Genomic DNA, 24,662 nt, shown 5'->3' with positions numbered 1-24,662 from the left:
ACTATATAGGTGGAAATCTCTTATATATATATATAGAATAGAATATATATATATATATATATATATATATATATATATATATATATATATATATATATATATATATATGCTGCTGCTATATAAGGCTCTATATATTGAGACACTACAAAAATGTCCCGACTTTATCACCCTGGCGAACTACCACCCGAAATTTTCGTTACCGACACTAGCTAAAATAATAGGTAGTCCCGTGACGTCGCAAGACGGCACGAGGAGGGGAAAAACGGTCACAAACCCCGAGACTTGAGCGGTGATCGACACTTTGATCTATCCCCCGGTGTCAACCACCACGTTAGATTTATCTTAGTCATTCTTACCACTATACCACTATTACCACTATTAGGTGATTACTCACCAAAACTACAAAAAAATTATTGACATCTATTAAATCTATTATTTAATCATTAAGTTTATATTATCATTATTACTACTATTTTGTGTTAAACTCGCATTGCGTTATTATAAATAATTAACTTCCGACAACCTAGAATATTTGTAAAATATTCCTATTACAAATCTATTGTATTTCGTCACCGAATATAATAAATATAATTCAAGTGTTTAGTTAGTGAAATAAAATTAAGTTTGTTGTAATTTTGTCATCAATCAAGTTAATTTATCCACTACAATACTCACTTTGCGTAATTCAATCTAATCAACCACAACACCAACCACGGAAGAAGGACTGTCTGCACAGTAACTTTTGTAAGTAAGTAAAATAAATTTAACTGGCACACGTGGTAACTTCTGTCCCATAATCTATCTAATCAAGCTCTCTTAAAACAAAAGACAATCATAAATACGGGAGCGGAATATCCCAGGGCAGTGGACCAAAATTATAAACGATATCCAGGCGACTATTTCTTATCCGCGAGGTTTAGTGGCCTGGAAACTAAGATTTTTCATAGAAGCAAAAATTGTAGTGTTTCAATGGCGCTCGAACAGGGACGCTGCCCTTATCAATGAATGTTTTTGTTCCAAAAAAAAAAAAGTTGCAAAAATTCGTAAATTCGTTTTAACTTATAAATTCAATACGTTACAGATAAAAATTAAATTAATACAATTAACCAATAGAATTCTCGTCATAAACAACTACAAAATTCTATTAAGATAGCAAAAATTTTTGCTGAAAACTTAGTAACAAATCCTAAATTTATAAAATTAATCTCTACATTGACAAAAATTGCCACATTTTCATACCATCTCATCTAATATTAAGTATAATAAACTGAAAAGAATTATATTGTGTGCATAAATTGTAATACTGTAAAACTATAACCCGATTATTGTATAGATTTATGCCATTTATTTTACGATAACTGAGAAGTACTCTCAGTAAAATTCCAGTAAAAATAATTCTGACAAAATTTTTATCAGTATATTAATCTCACAAATCCATTGTCTATTATATTTTGTGTGCCGGGTCGTAAGCCATAAACACGCTGCACGCTCGGGCTAAAGTAAACACGACACAAGGTCGCTTCACTCAAACGTCCTTCGAAGAATCGGTCGTCATATACTAAGTATTGTAGCGTTCGGAAATAAAATTAAAATCTTTAAGTTTTATTCCTACACAAGAATTTCTTTTATCTAGCCAAGTCGAAACTAAATCTCTTATTTAATTTTATTACTCAAAATAAACTCTTAGTAGAAAATATTTTAAGACTAAAATTAAACATTGCCGTTAAAATAAATTATTTTATTTAACTTCACAGCTCGAATTTCAGAAAAAGAACGTTCGAATTAACTATCATAAATTAATAAGCTCATTGTCGAAGTAAAATTTAGTGATTAAATTAATAACCCCGAGTATCGGATAATTATTAAATAAGTCCGGGATTGTAGCGATTTAGCTTGAGTACGTTACCGAGGAAAACCATTGTCAAAAAATCTAAGATTAAAATTTTCTATCAGGTGTGTCACCATAAAATAAAATTCTCGAAAATTTAATCCAACCAAAAATTAATTAAGTAAAATAACTAAGAAAAAATTTTAATATCAGAATTTTTCAAAAATGTTTCCCCGTACGCCAGTAAACCGATTCCCGGTACCTGTAAACAATAATGCGAACCAGATCCCATAAGATCCCCAGGTAATCGCAACAAGCCAGAATTTACTAAATTTTAACCCGACTCAAGTTCCCAGTTCAAGTCTATATCCACAGTTATCAGACGACTTACGTGGACTAGACAACTCACAAAACGACTTGCATAACAGTACAAGTTACAACAATAATACTGACCCCGCTCAGACAATTCAAAACAACATGAGCGGAATACAAGACTTAGTGAATCCCGCAAATTTAAGCGGTAACGAGATAAATAGTGTACAAGACCCACTAGACCCAACGAACGCAAGCAACAACTATGTAAACGTAATACAAAATCCTGGGAATACTAATGTTGCGACACATGCTCTCGAGGAAGTAGTTAGACAGCTCAGATCGGAAAACGAAGTCTGAAAAGCTGCGTATTATCAATTAATACCACCCTTTGCCAGCACCCTAGTCCGAACAACGTCTGACGCTGTAAATAACAACAACAATCTAGCCAATACTACTTATGCATTTCAGCCGCGGGAATTATTCCCGAATTCAAACTTCTCGGCGGGAAGTCATTTCGTACCGCCCGTACCCCACTTACCTCCCGCTACCACGGTACAAAACTCAGCGTTCAGTGGAGCTGCGCGTTTACCGTACGCGCACCCGTATATCCCACCACTGGTACCGCCAGTGTCTCAGTACGTACCAGCTACATACACACAAACATACACCACTGTATCTCAAGTAACACAAACCTACACAGCACCATCGATGCCATACTACGTACCAGCCACACATATACTGCCCCACACTACTGTACCGCACGTGACGCATACCTACACAGCACCGATAGCTTCTTTTCACGTACCCGCATCGCAGACACAGCAATCTACACACACTATCCCAGGCATGGTCCCAAGCGCCGCTCACTCTTACACATACCCGAGTACAGTTGCACCCTTACGGACTAATGACATTTGCCGGACTGCAAAATCGTGGAATATAATTTTTCCCTCACGTGATCCATCCGCAAAACTAGACGCTAAAAAATTTATCAAAACTTTAGAACAGAGAATGATCAGTAATGATATACCACTAGATAGTTTTAGGCCAGTAGTTGCTTCAACCTTAACCGGTAATATTCTAGACTGGTATTATCAAAACGAACACCTATTCACAGACTGGTCGATCTTCAAAACACACTTTAAAGTATGGCAAACCCACCAAACAGACGAGACCCTATTGCAAGAAATTTATTCATATCGGCAATCTGACGACGAACTCGGAGCAGCATTTATTAATCGAATGCAAAGTGCATTCGCCCAATTAGAAGAGCCGTTACCGGAAAGTCGACAGATTAAAATTATTATTCAAAAATTTAATTCCAAATTTTTACTTAAATTTGCCGAAGAACACATCAATACCTATTCAATGCTTTATCAACGCGTTGGCGTTTGGCAATCGATTATGGACACTTGTAATCCCCCTTAGCAAGAACAATTAAATAAACCAAAAGTACAGAATCAGGGCTATTCCAAATCCAGAACGCGAATGAACGCCGTTACCGACACAGATCCTGATCAAGACGCGTTAAATGCGGAAAACAACGAACAAACTACCCTAGACGCGGTATTAACTAACAAACAACCCAATTTCCGTAAAGAGAAGCCAAAAGACGACACTACAGACACAATAGTATCGTCAATAAATAATCTTCAGGTAGCAATGCAGGGCATGTTCGAAAACTTGCAAAAGACTCTCTCTCCACCACCACCTCCCGCGTCCTGTATACGCTGTGGACGTCATGGACATACGGCCGACAAATGTTGCGCGAAAACCACCGATGAGATTCGGGCCAGAGCCGGTTTACCACCGTTGCCGAGAAACCCGGATCCAAAAAACGAGTAGGTGCCCTGGTGTATCCCTCTACAGCAGCCAGGGCCAAAACCGTTGCAGTAGAGACAAATAGTACTACTGAGTCAGCCAGTCAAACCCTCGTATCATCTATTTCTCCAGCTAACACCTTGGTAGAGCCAAATATTAACAACTATAAAGCTAGTACTTCCCAAACCTCGGATTTCCTATTTGATCCTCCACAATTAAACATCTCAGATTCGGAATATGAGGATTATGACGATTGTGACTATGAATCAGACTCAGAATCGGAATTTCCCATAGATTCACCGAAATATAAAATCAAATCAGACCATGATGAAACACCCGACTGTCTTATGCAAATACACGGTCCCAATCATCAGAATCGGACATATCTATCGCATACGCAGGCACCAACGCTTGTAAGTCGCATGATTACAGATATTACAATCGGACCTTTTCATATTGAAGCCATGTTGGACAGCGGAAGCGAACGAAGTTACATCTCTGAGACCGCGTACAATCGAATCCAAGGCAACGAACTTCAAGAACTCAGCCCAGATCCCACCAGTACTGTAGGAGTAACATTAGCCGACTCTGCTTCAATATATACCCGCGGAGGCGCTCCATTCAAAGTAGAACTCGATGGAAAGACTATCTTAACCTGGTTGAGCGTACTACCTGGCCTATCAACCCCAATTATCCTCGGTTTAGATTTCTGGCAGTCTGCAGACGTTCATGTAGAATCAAAAATTGCTACTTGGTACCTAGGCGGTAATTCCATCAAACATCAATTTCGTTCCCGTACAAATAAAAACAAACCCCTGACGTTAAATGCTCTATCTTCATCAGAACGATCTGAATTAGGTAATTTTCTCGAGACAGAATTTAATAAAAATAAATCTACCACGTTAGGAGTCACTAATTTAGTAAAACATCGTATCGAAGTAACTGACGAAACCCCAGTACGTTGTAAACCATACAGACGCAGTCAGCCAGTAATGAAAGCATTGCACGGAAAAGTTGACCAACTACTCGAGAAAGGATATATTCGACCTTCGAATAATAGCTGGGCTTGCTCACCAGTTATGGTCGCGAAGAAAAATAATACCTAGCGCATGTGTATCGACTATCGTCCTTTAAATAAAAAGACCAAACAATCAGCGCACCCGTTACCAATCATGCATCGAATTTTATCTAGCCTTCGAGGCGCAAAAATTATTTCTACCATCGATCTCAGCGACGCTTTTCATCAAGTATTAGTTGAAGAGAGTAGTCGACACTATACAGCATTCTGTGTCGATGGCCGTGGCCAATTCGAATGGATTCGTATGCCATTCGGGCTTGTTAACGCTCCTAGTACTTATCAAGCTCTCACTGACCAAGTCCTCCGAATTGTAATGCAAATTCTCTGGAAAAAGGCTCGGAAATATTTACCCAGCGCGCAGGAAAAAATTTTTGCCTACTTAGATGATTGGATTATTATCAGTAATACTCTAGAGGAACACATGACGTATTTACAAGCTGTTTTTGAAGCTTTTCGAATCGCGGGCCTCAAAATGAACGAAGAAAAAAGTCAATTCGGACGTTCCGAAGTTAAATTCCTAGGTTTCATAATTAATGAAGAAGGCATGAGTCCGGATCCAGCGCGACTCGAACCAATAGCCGATTATCCGTGACCTACTAACCGCAAGGAACTTCGTAGATTTAACGGTCTTGTAAATTGGTATCACAAACACCTTAAAAATATTGCACAAGTCCAAGGTCCTTTAAATAAATTAACAAGCACGCGTGTAGACTGGAAATGGACTGATGTAGAAGAAAAAGCATTTGTCGAGACTAAGAAATCTCTATTACAAGCAGCCACATTAGCCCTGCCTGAGCCAGATCGCCCCTATCGCTTATACACTGACGCGAGTAACACCGGACTAGGCGCGATTCTCACTCAGTACGACTTTAAAGAAGATCGCGAGAATTTAATTATGTGTCTGAGCAGACCTCTGAATAAAGCTGAAAGTAATTACACGACGACAGAAAAAGAATGCCTCGCGGTAGTTTGGGCCTTACGGAAATTACGTGGATACGTAGAAGGTCTCCCAGTCACAGTTTATACTGACCATTCCGCGTTAAAATGGCTCTACAATTTAAAAGATCCAGCAGGTCGTTTAGCTAGGTGGGCTATTGACTTATCAGCATACAAGTTGGACATTATCCATTACAGAGGAACCCAAAGCGAAGCTCCAGACGCTCTATCACGCCTTTATGAAGATCCTGGATTAACAGAACTCTCATCAATTCAAAATCGTAGCATTACTGAACCTGAAATTTCATGGTACAACGAAAAAGTCCGAGTAGTCCAAAAATTCCCGGAAAAATACCCCGAATGGAAGTACGAAGACGAAAAACTATATTATTACTGCCCAACAGCAGTCAAAGAAATTCTAGGTGACATTACCGCGTGGAAAATCGTCCTCACAGAACCTGAAATCAAGCCACAGCTCGAGAAAGCCCATTGCGATGTCCAATCGGGACATTTAGGTATCGATAAAACCTACTGCCGTATTCGCGAGACCCATTACTGGCCCGGTATGTTCCGAGATGTTGTTTCCTATGTCAATTCTTGTCATAGTTGCCTTAAAACAAAAAGTAATCAGGCTAAACCGCAAGGCTATATTGGTACTAGACCACCAACTCAGCCATGGACTATCATCTCCATGGACACCATAGGCCCTTACACTAAATCTTCATCTGGTTTCCAATATGCATTGGTAATTGAAGACATTTACACCCGATACTTAGAAGTTTTCTCATTAAGACAACAAACTGGCAAAGAAATAATCAAGCATTTACGCGGAGTATTAACCCACTGGGGCCCAGTTAAACAAATTATTACAGATAATAGTAAAGAGTTTATAAACAAAGACGTTTTGGCCCTTATAAAACAGTACAATATCTTACTTACGCCTACTCCAATAGGACACCCATGTGCGAACCCCGTAGAACGTTGTAATCGCACGATAAAACCCATGATCATTTCATTTACTGGACAAAACCAACGAGACTGGGACCTTCACATACCAGACTTAAAATTTGCCTATAATACTGCAGTCCACACTGCACTAGGTGTGTCCCCATTTTATTTAAATCACGATCGTGACCCACACCCTATATCAGATACACCTGCTACTGAAAACTTTGACGAGACTGATATAACTGTTTGGAAATCCCGCATAAGTAGAATAGACGAACTTCGCCATTTTACAGAACATTATATGTTAAAAGCTCGGGAACGAACACGAAAACAACATGAAAAACGGTTCTCTACTCAATCTATCGATTTACAGGTCGGGGATCGCGTTTATTATTTAAATAAAAAATTAAGTAAAAAAGTTGATGGCTATAGCGCGAAGTTAGCACCTAAATATGCAGGACCCGCAGTAGTTACGGATATAATAAGTCCGATGGTCGTGAAATTATCAGATTTAAATGGCCATGGCCTCTGCACACATTATTTAAATGATTTGAAAATTCCACGAAGGTCTAATAGACAAATTTCATTACAGAAAGGAACTACTGAGAGTACTACAATGTCATCTATTACCAGCAGCGAGTCAAAAGTTAGTTCGCATGCGGGTTTGGAGTCATTGATTCTCGACCCGCTGACCGAAACTCTAGCTTCCGACACCATTTCACCTCATCTGAACGACACTGTATCATCACCATCACCTGAACCGTCAGCTGTAACCCCTGCATCGTCACCGACCATGGCTAAGCCTAGCCTGACTCCAGAAGAAGCTACCCAGCTCACCTCCGGCCAAATTCCCAGGCCCCTTGCAGTTCAGCCCGGCACGGTTACCGTAGTTACCGCAGTAACTACTCCAGTAGCAGCTACATTGACACCAGCGGCCAGCAGTTTGATTACAGGTCCAGTCAGTAATGCTAACCAGCCAGAAAATACCTTGACATCCACGAGCAGCAAAGCAGCTACAGAGCAGCCATCAGCTAGACTTACCAACGAACGACCTTTCTGGGTCAGTGACATACTGGATGGCATTGAGCATCTGCGCATGCAGCTGCAAAGAAACACACGTGACATCCAGTCTTTACAACGCGATGTCACCAACCTAGCTGAGACAACTAACCAGCAACGTCGGAACCTTCGTGATGTAGCCGAAGAAGTCGTTACCGTCAACCACCGACTCGAGGCGATGGAACCCTCCATCAAGCAGCTGGGTGATGACCTTCATCAAAAAGCACACCAAGAGGGACCCATAACCTTCCAAGTCACCGAAGAGCAGACCATCAGGACGGTCTACAACATCGGGACTACGCCAACCAACAAGGCGGTAGTTCCAGTCCTAGCCAGCCAGCCAGCGACAGCATGTGGACCGAATGCTGGCCTGAAACCTCACCTAGCAACGTCCAGACCCATCCGAGAGGGTTCTCAATTCCCTCCATCTCCACTATTGGCCCACAGAGCGGGTCGAGGAGAGCTCACCCAGGAACAATCGAACCTCCTCCAAGCAACAGGAGCCATCAAGAAGGGCGCACCGGCTAAAACAGTAATGGTAACGCACGCTCATTCGTTACCGTACTCCCAGACTACGTCACCACCTGAGTACAGTGCGCCGATATCACCAGAGGCTGCATATCAACAGTTTCTGGCTGACACTGACTCAGCAACTCCATCAACAACTACTACAGACGCTAACCAGGTATGCGTGCATAACGGAATCCGCTTTATGGATTACAACACCTTTTGTAAAGCAATCCGCAGCACTTGTGCTGCCGTTCGGCCAAGGATCCGACACCAAGAGCTCCAGGAGTCTTGGACCCAGACAGTGACTACCCAGGCTCAGTCACTGTTCTTCTCCACAGGGTGCCAGAATTGTCGGCAACGAACGCACAAAATTGCCGAATGCCGTCTACCATGGAGACCAGATATGTGTCACGTCTGTTACCAGGACCAAGTGACAACGGAAACGTGTTTCCGCCCACACGAGAAAGAACTGAAAGATCACTTCCGTGGACGCTGTTCAGGATGCGGAGTGGCAAATCAATTCTTCGACCCCAGGTGCCGGGCTTGTAACCAGCGCTGGCCAAAGTACAAGGACTGGATCAGCACCAAGTACACCCAAGAGGACATGAGACTTTTCCACGAGGCCCATCTTCGTGCCATGAGGAAATAAACCCCCCCTTACGGTTCAGGAAGTTTTTCATCCTCATTCACCACTCTCTCATTAATACTTTAATAATTTTTTTTTTACATTATTCTTAATTTTTTTGTTAGTTCATTACTAACAATAAGTCAGTTCATTATATACTCTAAAAATTGTGTGTTTACCACTATAAAATAAAATTCAAATAATTATTCATATTAATTTCTATATAATCGCAACATCATTCATATCATCTAATATATTATCTGCCAGTTTAATTTGTTTTATTTACAGCTGCAGTCCAAATCAAAAAAAAAAAAAATCAACCAACTATGATCAAAAAATTTTATTACAAAATCTCTAATTTATTTCTTTTTTAGTTCAATAGATCGAAGTCTAGACCGGAGTTTCGACATTCGCTCAAGAAATTCACCAACAACAAATTCTTTATTTAAAAATAATTTTAAAATTTTAATTAAAAATTTTTTTTTCTTTACAGGTGATGACTCACCAGTCTACCAACACATCTATTCCTCAGGTGACTACTCACCAACCCAAAATTCCTCAAACTCCCTACTTTCTCACACCCTACTACTAGGTGACTACTCACCAACCCATCATACCACTATAGGTGACTACTCACCACTCTTTCTCATTAACAGGTGACTACTCACCAAATCATCATACTATTATAGGTGACCACTCACCAAACCAAACTTTTCACACTGTCATTTCATCAAACTACCCTTCCTAGGTGATCACTCACCCCTAACTCTTATCATTTTACTATCCCTATACCCGGTGACGACTCAGCGATTCTTTTAAAGAGCTAGCTCGGTTCAAAAATTGACGGGGTAGTCTTGGCTTGGCAGGGAGGATTGAGTCACTGCAAAATATCTCGATTTTATCAGCCTAGCGAACTACCACCCGAGATTTTCGTTACCGACACTAGCTAAAATAATAGGTAGTCCCGTGACGTCGCAAGACGGCACGAGGAGGGGAAAAACGGTCACAAACCCCGAGACTTGAGCGGTGATCGACACTTCGATCTATCCCCCGGTGTCAACCACCACGTTAGATTTATCTTAGTCATTCTTACCACTATACCACTATTACCACTATTAGGTGATTACTCACCAAAACTACAAAAAAATTATTAACATCTATTAAATCTATTATTTAATCATTAAGTTTATATTATCATTATTACTACTATTTTGTGTTAAACTCGCATTGCGTTATTATAAATAATTAACTACCGACAACCTAGAATATTTGTAAAATATTCCTATTACCAATCTATTGTATTTCGTCACCGAATATAATAAATATAATTCAAGTGTTTAGTTAGTGAAATAAAATTAAGTTTGTTGTAATTTTGTCATCAATCAAGTTAATTTATCCACTACAATACTCACTTTGCGTAATTCAATCTAATCAACCACAACACCAACCACGGAAGAAGGACCGTCTGCACAGTAACTTTTGTAAGTAAGTAAAATAAATTTAACTGGCACACGTGGTAACTTCTGTCCCATAATCTATCTAATCGAGCTCTCTTAAAACAAAAGACAATCATAAATACGGGAGCGGAATATCCCAGGGCAGTGGACCAAAATTATAAACGATATCCAGGCGACTATTTCTTATCCGCGAGGTTTAGTGGCCTGGAAACTAAGATTTTTCATAGAAGCAAAAATTGTAGTGTTTCAATATATATATATATATATATATATATATATATATATATATATATATATATATATATATATATATATATATATATTGAGACACTACAAAATGTCCCGATGTTACCAGCCTGGCAAACTACCACCCGAAATTTCCGTTACCGACACTAGCTAAATTAATGTGTAGCCCCCGTGACGTCACAAGACGACACGAGGAGGGGAAAATCAGCTACGAGCCTCAAAACCTGAGCATTGATCGACACTTCGAGCTATTCCCCGGTGTCAACCACCACGTTTGATATTTCTTAGTTAATTTACTACTATACCACTATTATCACTATTAGGTGATTACTCACCAAAATTTATAAAACTTACTACTAAAACCTACTAAAATTCTATTAATAGTTTAATACTAATTATCAGAAATATTTTATATTACTTCTATTAATTTTATTATTTTTGCATAAGGTGATTATTCACCACGTTTATTACTATTGTTCAATCATTTATAACACTAAGTTTAATTATTCTATCCCTATAAATATTTTGTTAAATTACCTAACCGAAATACCACAAGTTTATATTAAAAGTGCTTATTTTGTGTAATAAAGTTAAGTTTATTGTTATCACCGCTATACACTATTACTAAACTACCACTATTCACCTATTTATTTACTACGACTATCTATCTACAACCTGCCAAAGGGTCAATCAAAGACGAAGGGTCATCGTTGCAGTTAAAATTTGTAAGTAATTAAAATAAATTAACTGGCACGCGTGAGAACTTCTGTCTCAAACTAATAAAATCATCTAAAGACAAAGACACTCATTGGTTCACGGGAGCGGAATATCCCAGAGCAGCGAATCCTAATTTTTAGAAGTTTAGGCGATTATTTCTTATCCGCGAGATTTAATGGTCTAAATAATTAAATTTTTAAATTAAGTAAAGATTTAATGTTTCAATATATATATATATATATATATATATATATATATATATATATATATATATATATATATATTGTGACATGGGAAAAATTCCCCATGTCAAAAGACTAGTTTGGCTAATTGTTTATTTTTAATTTTCTTTATCATTATTAATTATTTTGGCTTAACTGCAGGAATGCGGAGATTCGACGCGACTGTGTCGCCCTAAGCGGTTTCCTGATCAGAGTGTGAAGCTCGAGGTAAGGCTTATACCCGAAACCGCGCTGAATTTGAAAAGTATGCATGAATGAGTGTGACTATCGTAGAGATTATGTGAGAGAGAGCGAAATTAAGTTTAAGCGATCAGACGAACCCGCGAATTTACACAGAGCCATCAACGACCAGCGTGACATCGGGAGGAGGACCACGGTGAGAGCGAAGCAAAATTTGAAACCGACGAATGACGACGGCGTTTGAGCAACTTAAGTTGAGCGAGGCACCATTTGGGGGCCATAAGCCGAACCGAGTGACATATCGACCAATCATCGATCGCAACGGAGTACTGGACGCACCCCGTAATACAACGGCCGGCTAGAAGAAGCCGTGAGCTGATTGGATGCGAGTTTTTTTAACTAACGGAAAACTAGAGAACACATGTTGCCGAGGAAGCAGCCATAATAAATTGATTCTGATCTGGACGCCGTGCTTGTTAGTCGCATAAATTCCGCTATAAGCATTAAAATATTTTACAACGCAATTAACCACCATTACTGAGTTAAATATTGCACATTGTTAAGATTTACTTCACGATTGTACCTTGTCGATGCTATTGTTCACGACCACTGTGTGGATTATTGCCGAGTGGCGATTAACTAGTATTATTACGTGCACGTCGAAGACGCCATCGCCGAGACATCGTCGCTATTCCGCCTGCTATCCCGCCAACTTCGTTGAGAGTCAGCTACCTGGACGAGTACCGACCCGAGGGGTTCACTGCTGCCGCAGGGTGAATCTGATCGCTAATTTAGCCCCAGGGTGTCCTCACCGCGATATCGCGATCAATTTTAGTAAACTTCACCAGTTTGATTTTTTGTATAATTTTTTTTGGATTAATACTTTTCTTACGAAAGTAATTCTTGAATTTCTTTCGGATTATCGAGACGTGTGTGACGACACTCAGAGGCACGGTACCACCGGAGTGTATTTGTGTGTATTCTTACATTAAACCGTAGATTCAAAGTCGAGCGTTCGCTTCTTATTATTTATTTTTTTTGTTATTTTTTTTTGTTTTTTGTTCGAGACGCTGTCATTGAACTAACTGTCTGACATTATTATTACTATTGTTAATAGTCTTATTGGCTGGACATTGATGGATGCCGACATCTGAATTTGATTTCTTTCTGTTGTTGTTACTAAACGTAACGTTCGAGAAATTTGGAGCTGTGTAAGACAGCTAGCCCGAACGACGCGCCATCTCCGATAGTTTATTTACCGACCGTACTTAGTTGTCCGCCGCGAGCCCGCCAAATTGTTGAATTTTTGGATTATTATTTTGCGAATAACCGTCGAATTAAAGCTACATTGTGTTTTATTTGCTATGGCAAATTAATTGGGGAATTTGCGAGCCACCGACGGACCGAATTTAATTTTTTTTATTGATTTGTTTAATTATTAATTAGTTTTGGAAAAATTAATTGTTTATTCCATTGTATTATTAATTGTAAATTAATTTGGGAATTTGCGAGCCATTGACGGACGGACTTTAAGCTTTGATTGAATTATTAATTAGTTTGAGACAAATTAATTGTTTCTTTTATCGTATAAGTTATTATTAGTTAATTTGAGATATATTAATTATTTAGAGTATTGTATTATGAATGTTCGGTGAACAAGGCCCAGTAGCGATTAACTCGCTCCTGGAGGACTCCCAAATTCAAGGGACGCACCTGTCCACCGCTAGTTCCCGCAAAATCGAACCGCCAATGGAAAATCAGGCTCTCGATCACGCCATGGATCGACCGCTTTATTGGCTGATCGCTCCCGCTAGACATGCGCAATAGCCTTTTTCCCCAAGTCAACGAGGAAAAAGACGAACTATTATTATTATCTTTCGCTTCCACGCTTTAGTTGCAAATAGTCGCCATTAATTCCGCTTTACTTTCGCTTATTGTTAATTAACCGCGTTTCGCTATTTTTATAATTTAAATTACTTAAATTAACCGCTAATAATTCGCTCTAATTTGTTACAGATAGATTGTGTTATTTGTGCATTTATTTCACCGCTTTTACAGTGCCGGCAGAGTGTCCACCTACGTGTCAACCGGCATCGCTTGTGCTCCCCACGCTGTATATTATAAATCCGCTTTTATTTAAACAATCCGCTATTTAACATATTGAATATTTAGTGTATTTATTATAAATAAATCCCTAGCGTTGATTTTGATAATAATTTACGCGTTTTAATTGAGATATCCAGACCTAAACCTGCTCCCCGCTTTTCCGCTCTTTCAACACTTTTCAATTAAGTATAATTCCTTTTGAGCATTTGCGATCCACCGACGGACCGAATTGAGTTTATTATTTTGTTTTTATAATTAATTAATTTGAGCAAAAAGTAATTGTTTATTTCATTGTATAAGTAATTATAAATTAATTCGGGATTTTTACGAGCCGTTGACGGACCGAATATAATTTTTGGTTATGATTAAGTAATTTGAAGATCGATTAATTGCTTACGTCATCGTAGTATTAATTATAAGTCATTTAAATTAGTATCTGCGAGCCACCGACGTATCAATATTATTGTTGTTTTTTTTAGTTATTATTGTAATTTTTGGAAAATTATTAATAATTCTTGGCGACTGTTAAAATAAATTGTTGACTGGACATTCGGCGATTACTTTTTTTTTGTTTTCTTTTCCCGAGCTTACTCAGATTTAAGCATTCTACGTTTCGCCGTTCAATCGAATTTTAAATCTCTTCGTCATCGACCCGCCGCCCGACGACAAACGACAACGACTTCGAATCGTGGAACGGTAAGTTCCTGGCGCCCAACTACCTTCGAAACCCATGTAAGCCAATTTAGGTAGTGCTCTCCGGCCCTGTCGACGCCAGTGCCGGTGAAAAGACCATTATAATATATATATATATATATATACCATATATATATATGCTATATATATATATATATATAGCATATATATATATATATATATATATATATATATATATACAGGGTGTCCCAAAAGTCACGGACGCCATTGTAGCATCTGATGAAAAAAATAATTCTGAGACGATAAGTCCTTAGCTATTTTTCAATTAACCGCATAGATAACACCGGCACACAAAAAAAAAAAATGTTGTCTGTACTTGGGACGCGCCACATATATTCCCATGTAATTTGACCCGCTGAACCCGAATTTGAGGTCCGTTTGGCCCCTACACCCTAGGATTTTGAGAAAACTGTAAAAAACCGAAAAAAAACGGGAAAATTGGGGGTTTTGGTGATTGAAAAATTTTTTTAGATTCTAACTATGCATGATTTTCATGTATTTCGATCTGCTTTATACTTATCTGAAGTGTACTCAGACCAGCAGCCATTAAAAGTCTAAGTAAATCCCGAAAAACCCATGAAAATTGCGAAAAAAAACAAAAAATTCCCAATATTGTGATAAAAAAAAAATGTATTGAGCTAAATATATGATGATTTTCATGTAGGTTTATCGACGACATATAAATCTCCAACTTTTATAACTCAGACGTCTCGAAAACATCAAACAAATGTGCAAAAAACCCCGAAAATTGGAAAAAAATCAAATGTAATATAATAAAAATCGAGTTATTATTCAAAATAAATAAAAAAAATCATATCATTCGATCTGTGGTGCATAAAAAAAAAGTATTTCGTCTTAAGACTTAAAAAAAATTAATTTTTTCGGAAAATATCATCAAAACCCTTTGGATTTGAATTTTAATTCGTTCTCCGCTTATATCTCACCCTTTTATCTTCAAACGTCCTGCATAAAGGGTTTCTCTTTCGTTTCCTCTCTTCTTCGGGTAAATCTCTCTTCAGAGTCCAACAATGATCTACCATCATATTGACATCCACTCATGTTTTGATGGAATGTTTCTTCTCTTTCTTCACTGAAATTACCAAGATTTTCAGGAAAGTGTGAAAGATGAGATTGTAAATAGTGCAATTTTGTATTCACATTCCCTAAAAAATTTCGAGATACTTCCTTAAAACTTCCCCAAGCTGCTCTCTCAATCTTGTGCATCTCATACTCAAGATTAGCATCCTGGAATTGAGTCCGAATTTGGGGTACATAAAAATTCCTTCTTTCAATTTATTGTCACTTATAGCTGGAAATTTTTCGTCCAAGTACTTAACACAGTTGCCATTTTTATCGAGAGCTTTGACAAAATGCTTCATAAGGTCAAGCTTGATATAAAGTGGTGGCAGCAAGTACTTGTAAGGATTAATGAGAGATTCTCGCATAACGTTGTGAGAACCATGATTCAAATTCTTTCTTGTTGGCCGTTCTTTTCTACTGTAGGGAATTTTCCGATCGTGACTATCCTACAAACATACAAGAAGGGATATATTGTGAACCAGATTGTTGGCTTAACTAGTGTAGCAATTTTCAGATCACCACAAACTTTTCAATGATTTTTGGTCAAATGAGCTACTGGAGTCGGTGCTTTGAGACTTCGCTTAGACAAAGCAATGAAAAACTTTCACTCCTCGTCCTGAAAGTGTTCGGCTTTAACTCATCAATCAAACTTCTTACATCTGAACAGTCCACTAATGAATTTTCGCCGTTTTAAAAATGTTATCAGACTTCATTTTCCCTATCACGATAAAAAATAAGCTGTTGTATTTTTAGTTAATAAATTTTTTTTCTTTAAGCTGATGTTTCAGGGTTTTCACTTCTAGGAACTTTTGGGCTCAGAATCGATTTCTTGCTTAAATGCTTGTGCCTGTAACCAGGGCACCTCCACGTGGTGACGGCGGGCAACAGGACCGTCTGGCATAGTCCCTGGGTTAACGGCTTGAATGCCGTCATGGCAGGCACAAGTAATAAGTGTTTTACGATGCAGGGACCCGGAATCCCAGTATCGGCGTCTGGTCAGAGTGAGAAAGCAGGCTCGCAGGCGTCGTCATCAAGTGACTGCAGCTCTTCATTAGTGGGTGACTTGGCTTCTGAAGCGTTTAATATGACAAGAAGTGTCTCTCACATATGTAACAAAAACTCCAATTGCTTCTGTTACATATGTGGAGAATTTGAAGTAACGAAAAGTCGTAGATCTTTTTGAAACCGATTGAAAAATGTCTACGAAACCTGCTTCGGTATCCAGATTACGAACTGGGAAGCAACTTGGGTACCACATTCACTTTGCAATCGGTGTCACACGATGCTTACTCGTGGGGAGCAGACGAAAAGTAAACAGTGCTTGAAATTTTCAAAACCTGTGATTTGGTCTGAACCAACGAGTCAAAACTGCTATTTTTGCACGACGGAAGTTTCAGGTTTTTCTTCGACAACCAAACATAAAATTCAATATGCCAACGTAACATCAGTTGTGCCAGCAGAAAAAGTTTTGAATGTCGAAGAACCTGCAGCTCCTGAACCAGTGAATGAACATGAAGAGATGGAAGTTGAAGATAACTTTGAAGAAATCGATCCTGAACCCGAAGAGATCCATTCTGAGGATGAAGAATACATCCCGAGTGGTGTTCCTAGAAGTAAAGACCCTGAAGTCTTCGATCAACTTGAATTGAATGACCTTGTACGAGACTTAGGACTATCTAAGGTAAAAAGCGAACATTTAGCCTCAGCTTTAAGAAAAAAAAATTTATTAGCTAAAAATACAAAAGCTTATTTTTATCGTGATAGGGAAAAAGAGTTCCGGAAGTATTTTACAAAAGACAGCGAAAATTCATTTGTGTACTGTTCAGATGTAAAAAGGACTGATCGATGAGTTGAAGCCAAACACTTACAAAGACGAAGAATGGAGGCTTTTATTGACTCCTCTAGGCGAAGTCTTAAAGCTGTGCTTCTTCATAATGGAAACTTATTGGCACCGATTCCAGTAGCTCATTCGACTAAACTAAAGGAGACTTATGACAATTTACAGGTTGTATTAGATAAAATAAACTATTCAGAACATCAATGGAAGGTTTGTGGTGATCTGAAAATTGCAACAATATTGCTAGGCCAACAATCAGGGTTCACAAAGTACCCCCTGCTTCTTATGTTTGTGGGATAGCCGAGACCGAAAGAATCATTACATTCAAAAAGAATGGCCAACAAGAACAAATTTGAATCCTGGTTCTCACAATGTTACGCGACAATCTCTAATTGATCCTTCCAAGTACTTGCTGCCCCCACTTCATATCAAGCTTGGCCTTATGAAGCAATTTGTCAAAGCTCTGGATAAAGATGGAAACTGTTTTAAGTACTTGGGCGAAAAATTTCCAGCTATAAGTGACGCTAAATTAAAAGAAGGAATTTTTGATGGACCCCAAATTCGGACTCTATTCCAGGATGCTAATCTTGAATATGAGATGAACGAGATTGAGAGAGCAGCTTGGGGAAGTTTGAGTCCAGTATCACAGCAATTTTTAGGGAATACGAAAAGTGATAACTACGCAACTTTAGTTGACGAGTTGTTATACAACTATAATACTTTAGGTTGCTTAATGAATACAAAATTGCACTATTTACATTCTCATCTTTCACACTTTCCTGAAAATCTTGGTGATTTTAGTGAAGAGCAAGGTGAGAGATTCCATCAAGACATTAGTGTGATGGAAAAACGATATCAAGGAACGTGGGATGTAAATATGATGGCAGATCATTGTTGGACTCTGAAGAGATTTACACGAAGAAGAGAGGAAACGAAAGAGAAACCCTTTATGCAGGACGTTTGAAGATAAAAGGGTGAGATATAAGCGGAGAACGAATTAAAATTCAAATCCAAAGGGTTTTGATGATATTTTCCGAAAAAATTAATTTTTTAAGTCTTAGGACGAAATACTTTTTTATGCACCACAGATCGAATGATATGATTTTTTATTTATTTTGAATAATAACTCGATTTTTATTATATTACATTTGATTTTTTCCAATTTTCGGGGTTTTGCACATTTGTTTGATGTTTTCGAGACGTCTGAGTTATAAAAGTTGGAGATTTATATGTCGTCGATAAACCTACATGAAAATCATCATATATTTAGCTCAATACATTTTTTTTTATCACAATATTGGGAATTTTTTGTTTTTTTCGCAATTTTCATGGGTTTTTCGGGATTTACTTAGACTTTTAATGGCTGCTGGTCTGAGTACACTTCAGATAAGTATAAAGCAGATCGAAATACATGAAAATCATGCATAGTTAGAATCTAAAAAAATTTTTAAATCACCAAAACCCCCAATTTTCCCGTTTTTTTTCGGTTTTTTACAGTTTTCTCAAAATCCTAGGGTGTAGGGGCCAAACGGACCTCAAATTCGGGTTCAGCGGGTCAAATTACATGGGAATATATGTGGCGCGTCCCAAGTACAGACAACTTTTTTTTTTTTGTGTGCCGGTGTAATTAATTATTAACTAAAAGTAACGTCTCTTTATTTGTTAGAGAGAGAGAGAGAGAGCGCCAGTGTCCAGTAAAGTATGTGCCAAACAAAGACACAACTAACTGTATGACTAACTAATTTCTATAGCTAACGTAGTCACACATATTTACTTACACATTCACACATGCAAGCGTCTTCGTTGGAACGCACTTGACTTGACACTAGTGCTCTCTTTCTAACGCATAAAAGGACGTTATATTTATTAATAATAAATTATCTATGCATCTGATTAAAAAATGGCTAAGGACTTTTTGTCTCAGAATTATTTTGTTTATCAGATGCTACAATGGCGTCCGTTACTTCTGGGACACTCTGTATATATATATATATGTATTAGGGTGTGCCAAAATGTAACTCCCGTGGAGAACCTTTTAAAATTGGAATTTTGAGTTCCGTTTTTGACAGGGGCTGTGTTTGGGCATTTCCTAAGATATTTTGGTGTGAGACAATGTATTTGATTTTCATAGAATTTTTTAACAGAAGCTTAGTTTGAGTATTTCCGGTGAAAATATAAAATTTGGCCGGAAGTGCCCAATTAAATCTCCTGTTAAAAATCCTATAAATGATCAAATGAATTCTCTCAATCCGAAATATCTCAGGAAATGCCCAAACACAGCTGCTGTTAAAAGTGTAACTCTAAATTCCAATTTTAAAAGGTTCTCCACGGAAATTACATTTTGGCACACCCTAATATATATATATATATATATATATATATATATATATATATATATATATATATATATATATATATATATATATATATATGGGTCATTCCATGCCAAATCAAAAATGTTTTACCCGACCCCCTTCGATTTTGCTCAAAGTTTCGTATTTTTTTTCCACCCCCTAAAAGACATTTAAAGGAATGATTTCAGATCTTTTTATCCAACCCGAAAAAAAGTTACGAATTTTCGAAAAAAAACGCTTTTTTTTTTAATTGCTAGAACTTTTTTGAAAATTCACCGATTGGAACTGCACCAAGTAAAAAATTTTTGTTTTTTAACAAAAAAAAAAATTCAGTAGCCCGCATCTATGAAATATTTCGTTTTGTTCGGAATAACCTTTATTTTCTCGAAGTCAGACGCCATTAATTTTTTTTTTTCTACTTAATAGAAACTTCAAATCATTCTGCAAAAATCCTCGCTAGTTTCACGATGTGCCGACAATCGCTTCTAATTTTTTTTTTAATTAAAACAAAAAGTTTCTTTCAAATTTGGCATATTTTATGTGACTTTATTATGAAATTTTATTCGTTTCGTCGTGAAACGTAAGATGATGAAAAATAAAATTTTATTAAAAAATTTAAGTTGTTATTGTCTAAAAAATTAAATTTTTTTCTTTCAAAAAATTTAGGAATATAAAGGAGGACAATTTGCATTCTAAAATAAATTCATAGTTCTAACCTAGTATCTTTAAATAAATGAAGAATATTTTTAACTTCCCGCTAAGAAAATCGAATATTTGCAATAATCGGGAAGTTATTGTTTTCACCCCGTTTTGCAAAAATCGAGTTTTCATCAGATCTCGACGTTTTAAGGTCAGAGAACGCTTCCCTGACTACCCCTGCGATGTTGTCACTATGTCTGTATGTATGTATGTATATGTGTGTGTGTGATTTTGTTTAGGGGGGGGGGGGGAATCCATTTTGTGGATTCCAGGCATAGCTGTTTGGCCGGGATATGTGACTCGACGCAGCGTCATACTAAAACTCTACGCTAACGCCCCTACTCACTAAACCCTAAACTCCTTTTCTTCCTTCCTCTAACCCCTCATGGAAACCGCCGTCAGGCATTACTTCGTGAGGGAAGGAACTAGCTACTGCTCTTCCTTCTGGTAGATAAGGTGTTAACTTCATTCCTTCTGTCTTCTGGTATTTCCTCTTCTTCTTTCGGTGGAACGCAAGTCTTTGAGGACTTCTGTTGCAAACGTAATAGTAGCGTTCCAGGAAGCTTCTGCCGACAACATTGCTTCCACTAGTGAATCTGATTGCATTCTCTGGTTCAGGATCCTCTACAAATCTTCACGTTGTGGTTCGAAACGAGGACCTACAAAGAAGACGTGCTCCGCATCTTCATCAACTCCTCGGCAGGACGGGCACTCCGACGAATCATCGTGCTTAAAGCGGTGCAGATACTTTCGGAAACACCCGTGTCCCGACAACATCTGTGTGAGATAGTAATTGACCTCGCCGTGATTCCGGTTGAGCCAAATGTCGATCCGGCGTATGAGGCGGTGCGTCCACCTACCCTTCTCTGCATTATCCCATTGTAGTTGCTATCGGCCTATGCTGTTCTGCCGTTCTTCAATTCTAAGTTCTTCAGGGCTCAGTGCAGTCGAACTTTTTTGTTGGTAAAGAGCCCGTCTTTCCTCTGCTAGAACTCTAAGAGGTAGTGTTCCGGCAATGACGCACACTGATTTTTCTGATATTGTGCGGAAGACACTAGCTATTCGTAGGGCACTGAGTCGATATACTGGTCCAGCTTTTCTCCATTATTCTTGAGTTTCCAGTGCAAATGGATATTCCGTAAGTGAGCACTGATGTGACTACTGATGACAATAGTAGCCTCCTGCTCTGCATTATTCCTCCGATGTTAGGCATCAGCCATGCGAGACTAGTCCTCACTACTGACGCTTTGGCACTGACGTGTTCCACCTGCTGCTTGAAATTGAGTCGGGCATCCAGCATCACTCCTAGATAACGGATAAATGGTTGTGATGTGATTTCTTGTTCTCCGACTCTCAACTTTATAGTTTCTATCATTTTTCTACTGGTGATGAGCACTGCCTCGGTTTTATGCTTGGCTAGATGCAAGTTCATCATATCCATCCACAAATTGACTCATTCGAATGTAATATCAAATGTCATTTCTATCTCGTCGAGGTGCTTTGCAACGATCACGGCAGCTACGTCATCCGCATATGCTACAAGTTTGACTCCTGTAGGCAATGCTATTCTCAGGAGGCCATCATACATGATGCTCCATAGCAGAGGACTTAAGATTGATCCCTGTCGTACTCTTCCGGTGATTTCGTACACTTCCGTACCGTTCTTCGTGTCATATTTCAGGACCCTATTCGTGAAGTAGCTTGCTACCATTCTGCAAAGGTATCCTGGTACGTTTTTTTCTTCTAGAGTCCGCATAACGCAGTCCTAGTTAACGGAGTTGAAGGCATTCTTGATGTCCAAAGCAGCCAGCAAGCAGTATTTCTGCTTTCCGCTCTTCCATCTCGATCAGGCGATTGCATCCTTGGCTATATCAACAACCAATTTGATCGCATCCAGAGTTGACTGTCCTTTTCGGAAACCAAACTGGATCTCTGCCAAGAGTGGATCGACTCGAATGCACTCGAATATCTTTCCGGCCGTGTCTAACATGCAGAGTAGTCGGTAGGATGACGGTTCTTCCGGAAGCTTTTTCCCTTTCGGAAGTTATACTAGCCGTTGCTGTTTTCACTTCTGGGGAAAAGTTCCTCCCTTCAGGCATGTATCGTAAACATCCAGGAATAATGTTAGGGTGCTGCCCTAAGGATTGATTTCAGGGCAATATAAGGGATTCCGTCCAATCCCGGCGCCTTATTATTCCTTACTCGATTGCCTGCCTCTATTAACTCATCCAACGTGATATTTGGGATGTCTTCAGGGTTAAGCTGCTCTAACTTGTAGGTGAATACCGGCTGTTGGGGAAACAGCGCAGTAACAATCTTCTTTAGGAGGACGTCCCAGATGAGCAGGTTTGTTCAACTGTGGATAAGATCAACAAGACCAGAAGTGGCGACTTGTTGATTACGATTTCGAGGAAGAGCGCTGACAAAGGCCAAGCCCTCCAAAATTTGATCGAAGACATCCTTAAGGGGGAGGCCAAAGTGATCTGCAAAGGGCCACAGGAGACCATCGAAATCCGAGATGTCGAGGACGGTACGACGAAAGAGCATATTCAGACCGCTCTAAAGAGGAAAGCTGGAGAAAGGTGTAAAATTCCACTAGAGGCAATCAAGATCTGTAAAGATTTTAGAGGTACGCAGACAGCCACAGTGTCACTACCAGCAGCTGCAGAACAAAAGTTACTGGAGGGAAACTGCAAAATAAGGATCGGCTGGGTCAATTGCCGAATGAGAGCAACAAAAAGACCCATACAATGCTTCAAATGCTGGCACTTTGGGCACTTCGGATCTCAGTGCAAAAGCGAAGTCGACCGGTCTAAGCACTGCATAAGGTGCGGAAAAGAAGGACACAAAATTGCTGATTGTGAAAATCCAGCTAAATGTGCACTGTGCGTTAAACGGCACGGCGTAGAAAAGGCGGCTCACCATGCAGGCACAAACAAATGCCCCGTCTTCCAAGAAGCGCTCCAGAAGATGACAAAGCCAAGAACATGAAGATATTGCAGCTCAACCTCAATCATTGTGAGATTGCGCATGACCTACTCATGCAAACTGTGCGCGAATTAGAGGCAGACGTAGCACTTATAAGTGAGCCTTATAAACACCTGAGTAACCAACCCTGGGAATCCGACAGCACTAACAAAGCCGTCATCTAGTCCTGTGGTGAATGTCCTTTTCAGAAAACAGTCAACAATAGAGAAGCCGGCTTCGTAGCAGCATGGGTAGATGGCCTCTGCTTCTGCAGTTGCTGTGCACCACCTAGTCTCTCTAATAAACAGTTTGAAGACTTCCTTGATCGGCTAACTGAGGACGCAAGAAAACACTTTCCCGTGGCAATAGCTGGTGACTTCAATTCCTAAGCAGCAGACTAATACACGTGGACAAGCTCACTAATACACGTAAAAGGCAATTCTCGAGGCAATGACCTCACTGGACGTGATCCTTCTTAACACTGATGACACGCCAACGTATACTAAGGAAGAGGCAAACTCAATTGGCGACCTGACATTTGTCAGCAGTTGCTTAGCTCGAAGAGGTTTTTCTTAGAAAGTATTGACCATCTGCATAGTCAGTGACCATAGTGCGATACTATGGGAAATATCAACTGGTCAAAATCTAACAAGAGTCAACAGGAACGCCAGCGCGATTGGATGGAAAGTTAAATCTCTCGACCTCACTGCTTTAGTAGTAGCCCTAGAGTGAGATTCGATCATCGTAGAAACTGCTGAAGAGAAGACCAAGGACCTAATGAGAAGAGTCACCCAGGCTTGCGACGCCAGTATGTCCCGGAAACGAGGCATGAATTCAAGACCTTCGGTGCACTGGTGGAACGATTACATTAGCATTCTACATTCAGAGTGTCTTAAGAAAAGAAAAAAGTCTCAGCGTGGCTACAGACGACCTAACTCCGCAG

The 24,662-nt window shown here is 39.0% G+C and overlaps 1 protein-coding gene and 1 long non-coding RNA gene across 5 annotated transcripts in view; one reads left to right on the top strand and one right to left on the bottom strand.

Annotated features, from left to right (window-relative positions):
* Window positions 1-24,662, bottom strand: part of LOC123266732 — a 751,444-nt gene that overhangs the window by 360,250 nt on the left and 366,532 nt on the right. The window lies entirely within an intron of this gene.
* LOC123266745 lies at window positions 1,997-10,727 on the top strand. The gene is made up of 3 exons (XR_006509849.1): window positions 1,997-2,009; window positions 7,886-7,888; window positions 10,669-10,727. It is a non-coding gene; the product is annotated as an uncharacterized LOC123266745 (long non-coding RNA).

Source organism: Cotesia glomerata, linkage group LG6 (assembly GCF_020080835.1).
Source record: "Cotesia glomerata isolate CgM1 linkage group LG6, MPM_Cglom_v2.3, whole genome shotgun sequence".
NCBI classification, from domain to species: Eukaryota; Metazoa; Arthropoda; class Insecta; order Hymenoptera; family Braconidae; genus Cotesia; species Cotesia glomerata.
The sequence above is the reverse complement of the archived record's forward strand: the minus strand, read 5'-3'. Positions and strand labels throughout refer to the sequence as shown.